Source organism: Eschrichtius robustus, chromosome 1 (genome assembly GCF_028021215.1).
Source record: "Eschrichtius robustus isolate mEscRob2 chromosome 1, mEscRob2.pri, whole genome shotgun sequence".
NCBI classification, from domain to species: domain Eukaryota; kingdom Metazoa; phylum Chordata; class Mammalia; order Artiodactyla; family Eschrichtiidae; genus Eschrichtius; species Eschrichtius robustus.
In genome coordinates this window covers 151,627,897-151,647,816 of record NC_090824.1, presented here as the reverse complement: position 1 = coordinate 151,647,816, position 19,920 = coordinate 151,627,897, and the positions used below count along the sequence as shown (strand labels likewise).

Genomic DNA, 19,920 nt, shown 5'->3' with positions numbered 1-19,920 from the left:
ATATGCTGTCTACAAGAGACCCACTTCAGACCTAGACACACATACAGACTGAAAGTGAGGGGATGGAAAAAGATATTCCATGCAAATGGAAATCAAAAGAAAGCTGGAGTAGCAATCCTCATATCAGACAAAATAGACTTTAAAATAAAGACTATTACAAGAGACAAAGAAGGACACTATATAATGATCAAGGGATCGATCCAAGAGGAAGCTATAACAATTGTAAATATTTATGCACCCAACATAGGAGCACCTCAATACATAAGGCAAATACTAACAGCCATAAAAGGGGAAATCGACAGCAACACAATCATAGTAGGGGACTTTAACACCCCACTTTCACCAATGGACAGATCATCCAAAATGAAAATAAATAAGGAAACACAAGCTTTAAATGATACATTAAACAAGATGGACTTAATTGATATTTATAGGACATTCCACCCAAAAACAACAGAATACACATTTTTCTCAAGTGCTCATGGAACATTCTCCAGGATAGATCATATCTTGGGTCACAAATCAAGCCTTGGTAAATTTAAGAAAATTGAAATCGTATCAAGTATCTTTTCCGACCACAACGCTATGAGACTAGATATCAATTACAGGAAAAGATCTGTAAAAAATACAAACACATGGAGGCTACACAATACACTACTTAATAACGAAGTGATTACTGAAGAAATCAAAGGGGAAATCAAAAAATACCTAGAAACAAATGACAATGGAGATACGACGACCCAAAACCTATGGGACGCAGCAAAAGCAGTGCTAAGAGGGAAGTTTATAGCAATACAAGCCTACCTCAAGAAACAGAAAACATCTCGAATAAACAACCTAACCTTGCACCTGAAGCAATTAGAGAAAGAAGAACAAAAAAACCCCAAAGCCAGCAGAAGGAAAGAAATTATAAAGATCAGGTCAGAAATAAATGAAAAAGAAATGAAGGAAACAATAGCAAAAATCAATGAAACTAAAAGCTGGTTCTTTGAGAAGATAAACAAAATTGATAAACCATTAGCCAGACTCATCAAGAGAAAAAGGGAGAAGACTCAGATCAATAGAATTAGAAATGAAAAAGGAGAAGTACCACTGACACTGCAGAAATACAAAAGATCATGAGAGATTACTACAAGCAACTCTATGCCAATAAAATGGACAACCTGGAAGAAATGGACAGATTCTTAGAAATGCACAAACTGCCGAGACTGAACCAGGAAGAAATAGAAAATATGAACAGACCAATCACAAGCACTGAAATTGAAACTGTGATTAAAAACCTTCCAACAAACAAAAGCCCAGGACCAGATGGCTTCACAGGTGAATTCTATCAAACATTTAGAGACGAGCTAACACCTATCCTTCTCAAACTCTTCCAAAATATTGTAGAGGGAGGAACACTCCCCAACTCATTCTACGAGGCCACCATCACCCTGATACCAAAACCAGACAAAGATGTCACACAGAAAGAAAACTACAGGCCAATATCACTGATGAACATAGATGCAAAAATCCTCAACAAAATACTAGCAAACAGAATCCAACAGCACATTAAAAGGATCATACACCATGATCAAGTGGGGTTTATCCCAGGAATGCAAGGATTCTTCAAAATACGCAAATCAATCAATGTGATACACCATACTAACAAATCGAAGGAGAAAAACCATATGATCATCTCAATAGATGCAGAGAAAGCTTTCGACAAAATTCAACACCCATTTATGATAAAAGCCCTGCAGAAAGTAGGCATAGAGGGAACTTTCCTCAACATAATAAAGGCCATATATGACAAACCCACAGCCAACATTGTCCTCAATGGTGAAAAACTGAAACCATTTCCACTAAGATCAGGAACAAGACAAGGTTGCCCACTCTCACCACTATTATTCAACATAGTTTTGGAAGTGTTAGCCACAGCAATCAGAGAAGACAAAGAAATAAAAGGAATCCAAATCGGAAAAGAAGAAGTAAAGCTGTCACTATTTGCAGATGACATGATACTATACATAGAGAATCCTAAAGATGCTACCAGACAACTCCTAGAGCTAATCAATGAATTTGGTAAAGTAGCAGGATACAAAATAAATGCACAGAAATCTCTTGCATTTCTATACACTAATGATGAAAAATCTGAAAGTGAAATTAAGAAAACACTCCCATTTACCATTGCAAGAAAAAGAATAAAATATCTAGGAATAAACCTACCTAAGGAGACAAAAGACCTGTATGCAGAAAATTATAAGACACTGATGAAAGAAATTAAAGATGATACAAATAGATGGAGAGATATACCATGTTCCTGGATTGGAAGAATCAACATTGTGAAAATGACTCTACTACCCAAAGCAATCTACAGATTCAATGCAATCCCTATCAAACTACCACTGGCATTTTTCACAGAACTAGAACAAAAAATTTCACAATTTGTATGGAAACACAAAAGACCCCGAATAGCCAAAGCAATCTTGAGAACGAAAAATGGAGCTGGGGGAATCAGGCTCCCTGACTTCAGACTATATTACAAAACTTCAGTAATCAAGACAGTTTGGTACTGGCACAAAAACAGAAATATAGATCAATGGAACAGGATAGAAAGCCCAGAGATAAACCCACACACATATGGTCACCTTATCTTTGATAAAGGAGGCAAGCATATACAGTGGAGAAAAGACAGGCTCTTCAATACGTGGTGCTGGGAAAATTGGACAGGTACATGTAAAAGTATGAAATTAGAACACTCCCTGACACCATGCACAAAAATAAACTCAAAATGGATTAAAGACCTAAGTGTAAGGGCAGACACTATCAAACTCTTAGAGGAAAACATAGGCAGAACACTCTATGACATACATCACAGCAAGATTCTTTTTGACCCAGCTCCCAGAGAAATGGAAATAAGAACACAAATAAACAAATGGGACCTAATGAAACTTAAAAGCTTTTGCACAGCAAAGGAAACCATAAACAAGACCAAAAGACAACCCTCAGAATGGGAGAAAATATTTGCAAATGAAGCAACTGACAAAGGATTAATCTCCAAGATTTACAAGCAGCTCATGCAGCTCAATAACAAAAAAACGAACAACCCAATCCAAAAATGGGCAGAAGACCTAAATAGACATTTCTCCAAAGAAGATATACAGATGGCCTACAGACACATGAAAGAATGCTCAACATCATTAATCATTAGAGAAATGCAAATCAAAACTACAATGAGATATCATCTCACACCGGTCAGAATGGCCATCATCAAAAAATCTAGAAACAATAAATGCCTGAGAGGGTGTGGAGGAAAGGGAACACTCTTGCACTGTTGGTGGGAATGTAAATTGATACAGCCACTATGGAGAACAGTATGGATGTTCCTTAAAAAACTACAAATAGAACTACCATACGACCCAGCAATCCCACTACTGGGCATATACCCTGAGAAAACCATAGGTCAAAAAGAGTCATGTACCAAAATGTTCATTGCAGCTCTATTTACAATAGCCAGGACATGGAAGCAACCTAAATGTCCATCGACAGATGAATGGATAAAGAAGATGTGGCACATATATACAATGGAATATTACTCAGCCATAAAAAGAAATGAAATGGAGGTATTTGTAATGAGGTGGATGGAGTTAGAGTCTGTCATACAGAGTGAAGTAAGTTAGAAAGAGAGAAACAAATACAGTATGCTAACACATATATATGGAATCTAAGGGAAAAAAAAAAAAAAAAGGCCATGAAGAACCTAGTGGCAAGACGGGAATAAAGACACAGACCTACTAGAGAATGGACTTGAGGATATGGGGAGGGGGTGGGGTGAGATGTTACAGGGTAAGAGAGTGTCATGGACATATATACACTACCAAATGTAAAATAGATAACTAGTGGGAAGCAGCCGCATAGCACAGGGAGATCAGCTCGGTGCTTTGTGACCACCTAGAGGGGTGGGATGGGGAGGGTGGGAGGGAGGGAGATGCAAGAGGGAAGAGAAATGGGAACATATTGTATATGTATAACTGATTCACTTTGTTATAAAGCAGAAGCTAACACACCATTGTAAGGCAATTATACTTCAATAAAGATGTTTAAAAAAAAAAATTAAAAATAGAAATGCTATATGATCCAGCAATTACACTTCCAGGTATTTATCTGAAGTAAATTAAAACACTAACTTGAAAAAATATATGCACCCCCTGTTCATTGCCGCATAATTTACAGTAGCCAAGGCATGGAAACAACCTAAGTGTCCATATATTATAGTATGTGTATAAACACAATATTATTCATCCATAAAAAAAGAATGAAATATTGCCATTTTCGACAGCATGGATGGACCTTGAGGGTGTTTTGCTAAGTGAAATAAGTCAGAGAAAGACAAATACCATACGATCTCACACGTGGAATCCTAAAAAAAATAAAATGAGCTCATAGACACAGAGAAGAGTTTGGTGTTTGTCGGAGCACCAGAGGCAGGGATTGGGGGTGGGCGAAATGGGTGAAGGTGGTCAAAAAGTACGAACTTCCAGTTATAAAATGAATATGTCCTGGGATGTAATGTACAGCTTGGTGACTATAGTCAATACTATATTGTATATTGGAAAGTTTCTAAGAGAGTAGATCTTAAAGGTTCTCATCACAAGAAAAAAATGTTTGTAACTATGTGTGGTAAAGGATGTTAACTAGACTTATTGTGGTGATCATTGTACAATATCTACAAGTATAGAGTCATTATGTGTACACTTTTTATATGTCAACTGTATCTCAAAAAAAGTGAAAAAAGGAATGGCTTCATTAAAGTATTGTGATAACTTTTTAAAGTGAAAAAAAAAAGAAGTAGTGTAATTTTTTAAAAGATCTCTCTAAAGTCAAAAGTGGAGAGTAAGTGGAAAAAATAAGAGTAAAATTCATTTTTAAAAAGTCTTATGCTTCAGTTTTAGACTGGGGCTATTTAGCACTTCTGCCAAGATCCTCCCTGCCACTTACAAATTTTTGTTATTTTAGAATTTTCAAATGATTTTCAAGTCAATGATGTTGGCAATATCATCTGTATCCATGATTCTTGTAATTATTAATAATGAGTTTTATATTTAAATGAATTTAGTCTTTGCTGCAAAGTCATTTTATTTTATCCATTCTGATATCTTTCCTTTTTTTTAACCTCTTAGTTGGATACCATCATTTTATATGATTCTATCTTCTCTCCTTTCTTAGCATAATAGTTATACTTTTTTTAAACTTTTTTAGTAGTTGTTCTAGAGTTTGCAATACACATTTACAACTAATCAAAGTTTGCTTTCAAATAGCACCATACCATTTCATGGGTAGTGTGAGTACCTTATAATAAAATAATCCTAACTCCTTCCTTGTATCATAGTTATCATTCATTTCACTGGTATATGCATACATAAGCATAATTTAAAATTTTATATTCACTTATTTGTTCTTCAGTGCTTTTTCTTACTTTACGTAAATAGATCTGAATCTCTGGCCTGCATTATTTTCCTTCTCTCTAAAGAACTTATTTTAACATTTCTTTCAAAGCATGTCTACTGGCAACAAATTCCCTCAATTTCTGTCTGACAAAGTTTTTATTTCTCTTTCATTCTTGAAGAATAATTGTGCAAGGCACAGAATTGTGGGTTGATGGGGTTTTTTCTTTCAAAATATTACATATTTCACTTCACACTCTTCTTGCTTACACAGTTTCTGAGAAGTCAGATGTAATTTTTGTCTTTGTTCCTTTATAGGTAAGGTGTGTTTTCTCTCTGGATTTTTTCTGGATTTTTTTCTTTATCTTAGATTTTCTGTAGTTTGATTATAATATGCCTAGGTGTAGTGGGGTGGTTTTATTTTTGACATTTATTATTCTTGGTGTTCTCTGAGGTTTCCGGATCTGCACTTGGGGTCTCATATTAATTGGGGGAAAATTCTCAGTCTTGATTGTTTCAAATATTTCTCCTGGTCCTTGCTTTTTTTCATCTCCTTTTGGTATTCTCATTACATAATGTTATACCTTTTGCAGTTGTCCTGCAGTTCTTGCATAATCTGTTCTTTTTTTTCTCTGTTTTTGTTCTCTTGCTTTTAAGTTTTGGGGGTTTCTATTGATATATCCTCAAGTTTAGTGATTCTTTCTTCAGCCAGTCTGTTAATAAGCTCATCAAAGGCATTCTTTGTTTCTGTTACAGTGGGTTGTTGTTTGTTTTTTTTTTTCTAGTGTATCTCTTTTGTTCTTTCTAAGAATTTTCATCTTTCTGCTTACATTGTCCTACATTGTTTCTACACGTGGTCTACTTTATCCATTTAAGCTCTTAACATATTGATCATAGCTGTTTTAAATTCTCTGTCTGATAATTCCAATACCCCTGCCATGTGTGGTTCTGATATTTGCTCTGTCTGTTCAAACTGTGTTTGTTTGTTTGCCTATTAGTATGCCTTGTAATTTTTTCTTGATAGCCAGACATGGTGTACTGGGTAAAAGAAACTGCTGTAAATAGGCCTTTAGTAATGTGGTAGTGTGGTGTGGGTTGAGTGGGTGGTGTTCTGTAATCCTAGGCTTAGGTCTCAGTCTTCTCGCAAGCCTATGTCTCTGCACTGTGAACTTCCCCCTCCCTTAGTTGACACAGGATGACTAGAGAAGGCTGGAGTTGGCTATTTCCCTTCCCTGGTGTCAGTTAGGCTCTGAAAAAAACCCAGCATGTAAGGGTCTGGTTATGAAGTTTCTCTCAAGGGCAGGCCTTGTTAAGAACAGAGTGCTCTGACAGATTTTAAATGGTTCCTTTGCCCCACACCGCCCCACCCACCGCCGCCAGAAACACAAGGGGATTTTTCATCAGTATTCACTCTAAGAACAGAGCTGAGCTCCTGGAGGTAAAGCTTACAGAAGGGTGGAGGCTGCCCTGTGACTGGGATCCCCCTGGAGTTTTAACCCTCAGGGTCATCCACACTGTGCCTCCAACAATTCATCAATACCGGTTCAGGTTTTCCTACCCCAGCCCTGGGTCCCCAGAAGCTTCAGCTCATGATTTTTTGCTGTGATAAGTTGTGATTCTCACCTGTTGGTGTCTCCAATTTAGGGGGCAGCAATTTGCCCTGCGACCTACCTCACTTCTCATACAAAGTTTAGAAGAGTTATTGATTTTTCTGTTTACTTAGCTTTTTACTTGTAGTTAGGGCTGTGTGGAGACTTCCAAGCTCCTTGCATATGGAACTGGAAACTAGAAGTCTCTCCTAAAATTTAAATCTTTTTGCCTCTATGATCTGCATTCTCTGTGATTATGTTAGGTCTTTTCTTTAGATCACTAATTTCATTTTCATACTCTGTTCTTTAGTGTCTCTAATTTATTTACTTTTTAAGTTTCTTTCTATTTTCTTATAAAAGTACAATTTATATACCATAAATTCACTCTTTTTAGTGTAGAGTTCTGCAAGTTAACAAACAGTAATGTAACCACGACCACAATCAAGATAAAGAACATCCCGTCATCCCCGAAATGTGCCCATGCCCCTTAGAAGTTAGCTTACCCCTTACCCACAGGCCCTGGCAAATACTAATCCACTTTTCACCTCTATAGTTTTGCCTTTTCCAGAATGTTATATAAATAGAATTATACAGTGCATAGACTTTGGTTTCTTTCATTTAGCATAATACACGTGAGATTCACATCAATTTTGCTAGTTCATTTTTATTGCTGAGCATTATTGCATTTTATGGATGTGCCATAGTTTATCTATTCTCCAGTTGAGGGACATCTGTGGCTTTCCAGTTTCTGGCCACTATAAATAAATCTGCTATAAACATTCACGTGTAGATTTTTATGTGAGCATAGGTTTTCATCTTACCTGGGTAAATCTTTAGCCCATTTTAAACTTGAATTGTTTGTTTTCTTACCATTGACTTTTGAATATCCTTTACATATTCTGTGTAAAAGTTCTTTATCAGATAAGTGACTTGCAACTATTTCCTCCCAGTCTGTAGCTTATTTTTTCACTTTTTAAATCTAATTTATATTTGAGTTCAGGAATGACTTTGTGGGCTTATGTCCTTAGATCTGTAAGTTACCTTTTTTATTTAACTGTTTTATCAGTTCCTCTTGAGCTAACCCAAATTTTTATTTTTACTAAGTTGTTCTGTACAAAGCAGTTGCTAAGAATTGCCTTCTGTATTTTCTTCTAGTTTGGCATCCTCTTATTTCCATATCATGTTCCCCTTGCCCACCCCCAACCCCACACAAAGTACTTTTTCACCTGAAAAACCAGAAGTAGGTTGACTTGGTTGCCATAATGTGTTTTCCAAATGACTCAGGTTTGTCCACTTCTGATCAGGCTTTTGTTTGCTCGCATAACAATGTGTGGGTTGCTGTTTTCCCACTGAGCTATAATTTACAGATGAGTGCGTATCTCCTGTTCCACTAACTTTTCTCCACCCTGAAAACTAGTTAAAAAGAGGTGCGGGGAATGCTCAACAGATGCTACTTTTTCCTTTTCCTTTCTTTCTTTTTTTTAAAAAAATGCCCATGCTCTGCTCTCCCTCTAAATATTTGTGGAATATTCTTTACTGGAGCTCATGTCGTCTGGGTGGGGTGGGAACAGGGAGGTGGTCCCACTTCCATGGAGAGTAACCCGAATTCCTTGTGTAACTGTCATGTCCCACATTTCCCGTTTCACCTCTTTTTTTCCAGCAGCTATTTCTATGTCTCTCTCAGATAAAGAAAATTTAAAGAGACCCTCTTCTTTAAAGATCTGGGTACACAGTGGGCATTTTCAGGACTCTGGCGGCTCATCACCATGGCCTCCAAGGGCTGCAAACAGTCCTCCTGAGGTCTCTGCTCTCTCTGGGTCTTCCATTTCTTGCCTTGGCCATCAGGCTTTGGATGTTGAAGTTCTAGCTCAAGTCCTTTCTTTATTTGGTTACTGTTGGTAAAAACTTTGTAATTTTTTTTATTACTTTTTTTGTTGTTCCTTCTATTAGACTTGGGGCAGGAAAATTTGGAGATGCAGTTTCAATCCATTCAGTACTTCCACACATTTTATTTTCTGGTGAATTTCCTCCTCCAGGAAGTGTCCTCTGACTGTACTCAGCATAAAGGTCTCTCCTCTGTGTTCCCACAGACCTGGCACTAACTAGTAACATTTTAATCTAATGCTTAAAATATTAAAATACTTTTGTACCTGCTGAAAATAGCCACTGTACTAACCTCACTTAAGCAACCCCCAGAATCCTTCCCATAGCTCTGGCTAACCTGGCCTCTCCCCTTGGATGCTCCCCATCTCATCTCCCCCTGATCCAACTGTGAAAGGGGTGATGTCTGGACATCACTGGGCTTCCAGGTCCCTGTACCAGCATTGCTGGTCACTGATGGATGTGCACCATTGGTTGGTACCCAAGCCGAACCACAAGCTAAACATGTTCAATGTTTATAAGCACTCCTACCTGTGCTTATCTCTTTCATCATGTTTTTCTTACACATTTCTGAAGTTGCCTATTCACTTGTCTTCTCACTGTCTATAAGAGTTCCTCAATGATAGCACTTCAAGCAAACTTTTTTTTTTTTTGGCCACACCATGCGGCTTGTGGGATCTTAGTTCCCCGAACAGGGATTCAGGGATTTAACATGGGCCCTCGGTAGTGAAAGCACAAGTCCCAACCACTGGACCACCTGGGAATTCCCTCAAACAAACATTTATTTAGCCTCTTTTACATGCCATCGTCATCTCTCACTTAATCCTCCCCCAAATTTTGCAAAGTTGGTATCATCACTTCATTATACAGTGAAGAGCCCGAGGCTTAGCAAGTTTTAGCAACTGGTGCAAGGTTACACTGCTAATCTGGGTCAAAAATAGGATTTAGATTCAGCCACTTCACGCCCAATTGTCTAGGAAAGACATTTCCAGCAGAAACGTGTTTGTAACTAGCATTGTGAAACAGGAGCATCCTCCTCATGGCCAATGATATGACATTAAGCTCTTAACACATGCACCTGAAGCTATTTTGAGGGCAAGGACCACATTTTTTAAAAATCTAAATACCCCTTAGAGCATAGCAGAATGCATGGTTCCTAGATGGCCCAAGTGAGTGATTGTAAAATAAGGCAAGAAAGGATAAATGAATGGATGAATTCATTAATTACTTGATGGAGTACTATTTCAGAAGAAGTTATTGGGAATATGTGAAGGCAGTATAGAATGAGAGTCAGTGTATGTTAAGAGCATGCACTTTGGACTTGTCCATGGTGTACATGAAATATAATTTATTTAATCATTCTCTATTAATGGACATTTAATTTGTTTCTATTCTTTGTTATTCAAGTAATAAAACAATTAATATCTTGTATATACTTTGCAGAACATGTGTGAATGTGCATATAGTTTAATTTTCTAGAAATAGAATTACTTGGTTAACCAGCATAGGCATTTTGAACACACTTGGATACTTCAAATTTTCTTTCTAAGAGGTTCCTACCATTTTATACTGCTACTAATAATTTATAAAAGAGCCATTTACACACACCTTTACCAATGGTGGATATATTTAATCTGTAATTTTTTTTTAAAATGCTAGTGCCTTATTTTACATTTTCTGGGTTACGATGAGGCTTAAAAAATTTACCCACACCTTTAACAACGGTGGATATATTTAATCAGTAATTTAAAAAAAAAAATGCTAGTGCCTTATTTTACATTTTCTGGGTTACCAATGAGGTTTAACAAAATTACTGCTTTTTAATATTTGTCTTTTTTCTATGGGACATGATATAACTGTTCTATACATCATGGTTTGTTTGTTTTTTTATTAGAGTATAGTTGCTTTACAATGTTGTGTTAGTTTCTGCTGTACAATGAAGTGACTCAGCTATACGTATACATATATCTCCTCCCTCTTGGACCTCCCTCCCACCCCACCCCCCACATCCCACCCATCTAGGTCATCACAGAGCACCGAGCTGAGCTCCCTGTGCTATATAGCAGGTTCCCACTAGCTATCTATTTTACACAAGGTAATATATTTATGTCAAACCTAATCTCCCAGTTCATCCCACCCTCCTCTTCCCCCACTGTAACTGTTCTATACATCATGGTTTTTTGATCTAACAATGTATCTTAGAGATATAAAGGGCAAAAGAGTTGCCTTGTTCTTTTTAATGACTACATAATAGTCCTGTGTATAACTGTTTCATAATATATAACACTACTCTCCTACTGATAGACCACCTCTAGGTTTCCTCCAATATTTTGCTGTTACAAAGAATCCTGCTACAAATATCCCTGGTCAATATTTCACACACATAAAAGTTTATTTGCAGGAAAAAATGTCTATAATGGAATTTCCAGGACAAAGAGTATAGGCATTTTTTTACTTTTGAAAGCTATTGCCAGGCCACCTTACATAAAAGTTATACCAATATATAACAAATGACCTTTCCTCATTTCCCCCATTTGTCTTTATTTTACTGATTTGTAAATAGTCCATACATTTTGGAAATTAGCTCTTTATTGGTCCTATGAATTACAAATATTTTTCCCTGTATTTTTTAATATTTTGGCTATTTTTAGCTACATGAAATATTTATATTTGTATAAGATTAAATTTATCAACATTTTCATTTTGGGGTTCTTATTTTTGAGGCATACTCAAAAAAGGCCTTCCATACCACAAGGCTACATTTAAAATTTCTTCTGTAGTTTATTTTAATACTTTTATAATTTCATTCTTTGGTTTTTAAAAATTTAATACATCTGGAATCTGTTTTAAGGTAAAGTACAAAGTGTGAATCCAATATTTGTTTCATCCTCAATGGGACACCTAGTTGTCCCAACACATTTATTTTATAATGTAAGCCATTCTAGCCAGCTCCTTCCTCATCCTGGAGACTAGATTCTGTCCATTTAATAGTTCTTAGGCAACCTCACCTCCTCTTTTCAATAAATGTAGTATCTGCTAGTTAGCTTGATGTATGCACAATCTAGTGTATCACTCCTGCAGCATAAATTTGTCCTTTTCTCCAGTCTATGCTAGATCCTATCAGCATTAAACATGCAATAATATTGTCCATTAAAAAGAAGGAAACATTAACTCTACCTCCCCCCACCCCAGATACTTCTCCCATTGTCCACTCACCTTTACAACATGACTCCTTGAAATATTTGTCTGTGCTTGAAGTCTTCAATTTCCCTCCAATCGCTCTATGCTCTGTCCCCACCACTCCATCAAAACAGCGCTTGTCGATGTCATGGTCACCTCCATGGCCTAATGGTCTCCAGTGGCCAGGTCTCAGTCCCTATGTTACTTGACCTATAAATCAGCAGCATAATCTCATCAAGCTTCATGGTTTTAAGTAACATTTAAATGCTAATGACTCTCAAGGTTTTATGTCCATCACAGACCTCAATGCTCAACACCAGACTCATGGATAATCACCTGTTCAATATTTCCACTTTGTTGTCTAATGAACGTCTCAAATTAACATGTCCAAAATCAAATACCTCTCTCCAGCTACCAAGCCTGCTTGTTTCATTCTCCTCAGCCACCCCTCCCCCGTTAAATAGATGATAATTTCACGCTTGCAGTTCTTCAGGAAGAAGGCTTGGAACCATTTTTGGCTTTTGTCTTTGTCTCATATCTCATTGCCAATCAACCAGCAAACCTGCTGTCTCTACACTCAGAATCTATCCGGAACCTGACCACTTCTCCCCACTCCCCAGCAGAGACCCCAGTCTGAGGCACCAGCCTTCTTCATCTTCATTATTGTGATAGCCTCTGAACTGGTCCCCTTTCTTCTGCCCTTTCCCTGCAGCCAGAGTATGGTCCTTGGAAGAGGCAAGTCACATCATGTCTTTGCTCTGGGAGTGGCTTCCCCACAGTGGCTCCCACCCGACTCACGGCAGGAGCCAAGACCTTGCTTTGGCTTTTAAGGCTCTGAGACCTGATCACCCACTTCTTCTCTGATCTCACCTCCTACCATTCTCTCCCTGCTCCCTCTGCTTAAACCACATGGGTCTTCCCCAGTGCTCCTTGACTATGTCAAACACCTCCCCAGAGCGGCACGTTTGCACTTGCAATTTCCTTATCCTGGACTACTCTCCCCAGGGATCCCCCTGACTTGCCTTTGATCTCTGCTCAACATCTCGTAATCCAAAGGCCTTCCCTGACAACCCTCTAGGAAGGAGCAGTCTCCTATCCCCAGCACCCCCACCCCCTCCCTGCTGCACTTCTCTCTGTAGCATCTACCTCCCTCTGTATAATTGCTTGTGTCTGTAATAACCAGCTCCACCTCTTACATGTAATCTCAGTGAGAGGAAGACTTTCACGCTGAACACCTAGGAGAATACCTGGAACAGAAGAGGTGCCCATAAATGTATGAGAATAAGTGAAGGAATGAATTTGGAAGACAGTTTCTATTCCGCCTGAAGTGCTTCTGTTATATGTTCTGCCTTGTATGGAAAAGCAAGTAGATTCAGAGTCAAAGGGACATAACTTTCATAGTTCAGTTAAAGGAGCTCTGGACCAGAGCAAATAAAACTCAGTACTGGTCCCTATTTGGTCCCAAGCAGGTGGGGCATTAGATCAGTCCATTTATCTTGAGTGTCTAAGATTCCTTGCCAGAAGATATACTTCATCATTCTATCATATCTAGCCCACTAGAATTTCATTAGAAAGTATAGGAAAATAAATATTCTAGGAGCATTCTTATCAATCCTTTCCTGACTCTAATCCCCTTACTGTTTTCACTGCCTTGTGAATGGTGACCCTACTCATCCAGACACCAAAGCCAGCAACCTAGACTCCCATCCACACATCTCTCCAACACCCAGCCACTCATCAAATTCTCTAGAAACTACTTCCTTAACTTCTCTCAATTGCATTCGCCTCTCCCTTTTCCTAAGACCTTTGTCTTAGAGCAGCCTCACTCTTGCAGATTGCTCAGATAGCTTCTTAAGTAGTCTCCCAACCTCCACTGTTACCTCATTCCAATTGATTCTTTATCCTGCAGTGCAAATATGTTCAAATCCCCTCTTTGCTTAGAATCCATTGAATGTTCTTGCCTCCAGATCAGATTCAGTTTCCATAGATAAGTACACAAGACCCTCCATTTGGCCATAGCTTTCACTATGCTCATGTCCTGCCCTCAATAACTTATGTTCCTCAAAACCCAAGGTACAATTCTATGCCTCAGTGCATTTGCACATGCCATTTCCTCTTCCTAAAGTGGCCCTGCTCTCTTACACCTCTCCCAATGCTCTGCTCTGTTCTCCCACAGCTCCTGTGTTTCTTTCTCTCATGGCATTTTCCTTGCTTAATGGAAAGGAAACGACACTTAATGTTGGCTTAAGTGTCTGCATCCCTGAACTACACTCTGAGCTTCCTGTGGGAGAAAAAAATGACTCTTTCTGTTCCAAACCCTACAACCAACAATTGTGGGCACATGATAGATGTAAAATGGGCCAATGGCAATGTAGAAGTACTTTGAAATATTTATAAAACACCAAATGGGTATCATTAAGGTATTAATAATGCAGTGTGAGAAATTGCCTGGAGGAAACACACCTGGAGAAGGTTGGGGGTTGTGCCTTTACTGCCATGCCTTGCTATGCTTGCTTCCAGCCAAAGTTACATTACGTACTAAGACTAATCACCTTGTTCACTTTATGACTGCCCCTTTCCAAAATATCCCCAGGATGCTGTCTGAACACCGGAAAAGTGATTTTTTTCAGCTTATTTTGGGAAGCCAAATGGAGACCCATTTTCATTTCATGGTAGGAGTAAATACCCTACCTACCGCACCTTGCTTCCAGCTGGAAATGAAACAGGTAGCTATGTACTCTCTCATGTTTGCAAGAGAGGAAGTTGCTGGATTTGTCGTTTATCCCTTTAGGTCAGCCAGGGGCCAGGAAGTCAAAGTATCAGAGCAAATGTATATTATATACTGAGTACATATCTAGAAAGATGGAACAGCAAAAGACCGAGGCTGAGACCATATGAGCAATCCATAGTACAGAGCCCTGAATAGTGCCTCACAACGTGGTTTTCTTCCAACAGAACAACACATTTAGTTGGGCGATTAACCCAAATGAAAGGTTTCAGATTTATTTCATTGGCAGATAGAAATTAAGTTGCAGAAACTCAACAAGCACAGACTATAGTTAATTTCATTTATTTTTAATTACCCAAGTAATCCATGAATATATTGTCACTATAAAAATTGAAACAATTACAGAAAAAGTTGAAGTCCCACTTGACAACTCACCACTCTACTCAATTCCCCTCCCTGGGATTACTAGCACTATCAATTTGAAGTGTCATCAGACGCCTGTGCATGCACACATGTGCACAACCCCCCCCCCACCACACACACACGCACACACACACGAAGATGTTAAAATGAAGCTATTTAACCTTAACTTTGGCTGAGGGTCCAAGATAATAGAAGCTCTATTCCAATGTGAGATACAAGATCAGTATGGAGGACATCAATGGTTTTCATCCATGGACCATGTTTAGGGCATAAAATGATTTTGAGAAGGACATTACATGGTGAGTAAGGGTTTTGGGTGAAAGCTGTTGGACCCCACATCCATGGAGACAGGGAGAGTTGACATGTCTTTGTTCACCTCAAACCAAGAAAAAGGGCTTCATTGGGACCATTGAGAGTTGGATATGTGTCCCTGACATCATTTGATGTAGCTGTCTGTTTTCTGTATTGCTTTTGTATTTTGTTTCTTATAAAATCCCTTTCCTACTCTCAAGGTTAGAAATATATTTTACTTTTCTTCTAATGTTTTTGTGATGTTTTAGTTGTTTAGGAATTTGGTTTGTCTAGAATTTTGTTTTCATGGTGTAAGAAAGAGAACTAACTTTACTTTTTCCCAAATTAATTTGATTACTTTGAATTGGATAACAAATTATTTCAACACCATTTATTACACACTGGTTTGAAAGTCTACCTTTATCATATACTAAAGTTGTAAATATTCACTGATTGCCTTCTGAATTGTATTCTGCAGCATTGCTCAACTTGTCCATTCTTTTTGAGTATATTTATTAGAATCCAATTGTGCTTCCATTTCACAAAGTTGAGAACCTCACACAAAGAATTGTATACCTACCATTGTGTGTTTTCCAGGCCACTACAGGCAGAGGTAAACTCAGGGTCATGATGGTGGTAGCACCAGGTATCTGATTCAGCCCCCACTCACTAAGGCAGGCCCTGAACTTGCACTTTTCCTGACCCCTCTGCTCAGAATTCTCAGCATCTCTGGAAAATACCTCCCCTCTGCTCCAGAGAGACTTCTTTGTCTAACAACTGACACTTTCCACTCCTGCTTCAACATCCCTAGGGAATGCCTGATGCTGTTTTGTATGAAGCTAACACACTGCATCCACTTCTCCATCTCTTACCTTCACACCTGGGTTCCACATTGTTGCCCCTTCCAAGAATACTTCCTTACTCACTGAATGTCTTCTGGAGGGCTCAGTGACTTGGACCTTTCTGTTTTTTCTCACTTCTTTTTGCAGCACTGTCTTCCTTGAATCAGGCATAAGATGATGGGACGCCAGTGCAAGACTCTTGGATGGATGGACGCAGTGAGACACTCCTGTAATTCTTGTCCACTGTCCAGCAGACAACGCCTGGTGGTTCTACACCCCTCATCATCCAGACATGTCTAGGACTCTCATATATGCACAGCTTCAGTTCTCATAGCTGAGACATCTGCTTTCTGCCACAAAGTTTACAGGGACAAAACCATGGGTTTACTCATCTCTGCAATGGGGTAATGCTATGTTCTTTACAAGGCTTTTGTGAGAGTTAATGAGAGCTCATTGTAACGGCTTAATAGTTGCCTTTTACCTTTCCTTCCCCACTAAATTAGGTCAACACCCAGATGAAGCACCACCTCTTCTCTGAAGCTTTGTCCACTATGTCACTGTGCTAATCCACAATGATCTCTCCATATTGAATTTTATCGATGTCTGGCCTTTTATTTTTTCTTTAGGGAAGGATTTTTATTTTCAGACAATAGATATTTAAATCACAGTATCATGGACTCTGGCTTAGCTACACTCATCATCTCGTGAATGTCTATGGAAACTGAATTAGGAACACTCCAGAGGGCTTGCCCTGGATTATTCCACAGCTTCATTTAATTATAACCATCAACGTTAATGAGAGTCATAAACTGTTTCATAACATACCAATGGGCGGTGTGATTGGAGGGGAACCTGGACATTTCGTTATAAAGCTAGCATATCAGAAAAGACACAACTAAACAACACCTTTTCTCTTATGAAGAAAAAGACACAGAAACATAATTTGGTGACATTTTCACACTTGCTAAAATTAACTTTCAGTCAAAAGAACAGTGGAGTTGTTAGCTTTATTTTCTGACAAAATTTTAATCTCAGGTTGGATAAGCAATTTTGTTTGCCATTAAGTGTGAGACTACTTGAAGTAAAGTCATGTAGACAATAGGGCATTATATAGAAAGGATAAAAAGGTTAACAGAAAGAAAGCTCAGAAAGAAAATGAAAAGAGGAATAATTGTGTCAGAAACTTGGTAAATTGGTATATTAGGGTTCTCTGTATTGGTTCCAGAGAACCAATAGAGAGATAGATAAGAAGGTAGATGATAGATAGATAGATAGATAGATAGATAGATAGATAGATAGATAGAGATACAAATATAAAGAGATGTATTATATGGAATTGGGTCATGCAATTATGGAGACTGACAAGTCCCAAGATCTATAGAGTGAGTCAGCAAGATGGTGACTCAGGAGAGTAGATGAAGTACTTCTAGTCTAGGGGCAAGCAAAGGTCAAGGTCCCAGCTTGAATGCAGTCAGGCAGAAGAAATTGTCTCTTAGGACAATCAGCCTTTTTGTTCTATTCAGACCTTCGACTGATTGGTTGAGGCCCACCCACATCAGGGAGGAAATCTGCTTTAAGTAATCTACTGATTTAAACGTTCATTTCATGGAAAACACTTTCACAGAAATACCCAGATTAATGTTTAACCAAATATCTGAGCGTCACCTGGCCCAATCAAGTTGACATATAAAATTAACCATCATACCTGGCCAATATATAACAGTCCCCATATTGGGACTTCTGTATCTACATCTGTATGTGTCTCTATGTGCGTGTATAGCATTTAAGAAATGTATTCTTCTCACCTGTTTTTAAAGCTTTGCTCTTGGATTCTTGAAATCCCACCATAGATTTTTTAAACTGAGGTCAAATTCAGATAACATAAAATTAACCATTTTAAAGTATACAATTAAGTGGCATTTAGGATACTCCCAATGTTGTGCAAAAATGACCTCTATCTAGTTTCAAAACATTTGTATCACCCCAAAGGAAAACCCTATGCCCATTAAGTAGTTATTCCCATGCTTATTTCTGCAGCACTTATACTAAAATTGGAACTATACAGAGAAGATTAGTGTGACCCCTGTGCAAGGATGACATGCAAATTTGCAAAGCATTCCATATTTTGATTATCATACTAAGTGAAGTAAGTCAGAAAGAGAAAGACAAATACCATATGATATCACTTATATGTGGAATCTAAAATATGACATAAATGAACTTATCTATGAAAAGGAAACAGAGTCACAGACATAGAGAACAGACTTGTGGTTGCCAAGGGGGAGGGGGATGGGGGAGGGATGGAGTGGGAGGTTGAGGTTAGTAAGTGCAAACTATTACATATAGGATTGATAAACAACAAGGTCCTACTGTATAGCACAGGGAACTCTAGTCACTATCCTGAGATAAACCATAATGGAAAAGAATATAAAAAAAAGAATTTATATATATGTAAAAAAAATAGTAAATCTCTGATATTCATAGACTAAAAAAAAAGTAGTCATTCTCCATTTCCCCCTTTACCCAGCCTCTGGCAATTATTAATATACTTCCTGTCTCTATAGAGTTTCCTATTCTGGATACTTCATATAAATGGAATCATATAATATGTGACCCTTTATGTCTAAAATCTTTCACCTATCATAATGTTTTTCAGGTTCATTCTGTTGTAGCATGTATCAGTACTTCATTCCATTTTATGGCTCAATATTCCATTGTAGATAAACACATTTTGTTTATCTATTCATCTGTTGATGCGCATTTGGGTTGTTTCCACCTTTCGGCTATTGTGAATAATGTTACTACGAATAATAGTAGCATTATTGTGTACAATACCTTTTCGAGGGTATACAAATAACAGTTCAAAACCCTGCTTTCAATTCTTCTGGGTATTTCCAAATAGTGAACTGCTGGGTCGTATGGTAATTCTATGTTTAACCTTCTGAAAAACTGTTTTCCCCATCATAAATGTTTAACAGGAAATTACTCATGAAACAAAAGCATGGGAAATCAGGACAATGTTTAACACACACACAGACACTCACACCCTTAGAGGTTGCAATCTGCCATACTAAATATTTGTGATGATGAAAAGTCCATCTGATATTGTAAGTACTGCAGAGGCCTTATTAAAAGTTAAAATGATAAAGATACTCTGTTCCACAGATGGTTTTCTTTTCTCTCCCCATCACATGTGATACCAATCTCAAGCTTTCAATGATAGAGGTCATGTACTGACTTTTCCTGTTGCCTCAATAGCAGCCAGCAGCCGACTCCAACGTCTTTCATTGCTTCATAACATTCTTATATAGGAGACCGATGTAGCCCTCAGGGCCGTTACGAATGGCAGCCTTCTAGCTCTGCAGAAACTCAAGAACTCACCCAGGGAAAGAAATGACAGAGGTCTCTGGGGTCAAGGGTTCTAGACTGACATGTGACCTCACCCCCAGAGCTGAGTACCCTGTCCCAGCTACCCTCCAGGGCTGGGCTCAGACAGAGGTAGCTGTGAAGGAAGCAGAGAGGAATGGGCTGGGCTCCTGAGAGCCCACAAAGCCTCCACA

The 19,920-nt window shown here is 38.3% G+C and overlaps 1 non-coding gene across 1 annotated transcript; it reads left to right on the top strand.

Moving 5' to 3' along the window:
* Positions 1–18,381: 18,381 nt before the first annotated feature.
* Positions 18,382–18,488, top strand: LOC137777795 (U6 spliceosomal RNA). Its single transcript, XR_011076629.1, has one exon. It is a non-coding gene; the product is annotated as a U6 spliceosomal RNA (small nuclear RNA).
* The last annotated feature ends 1,432 nt before the right edge of the window (positions 18,489–19,920 follow it).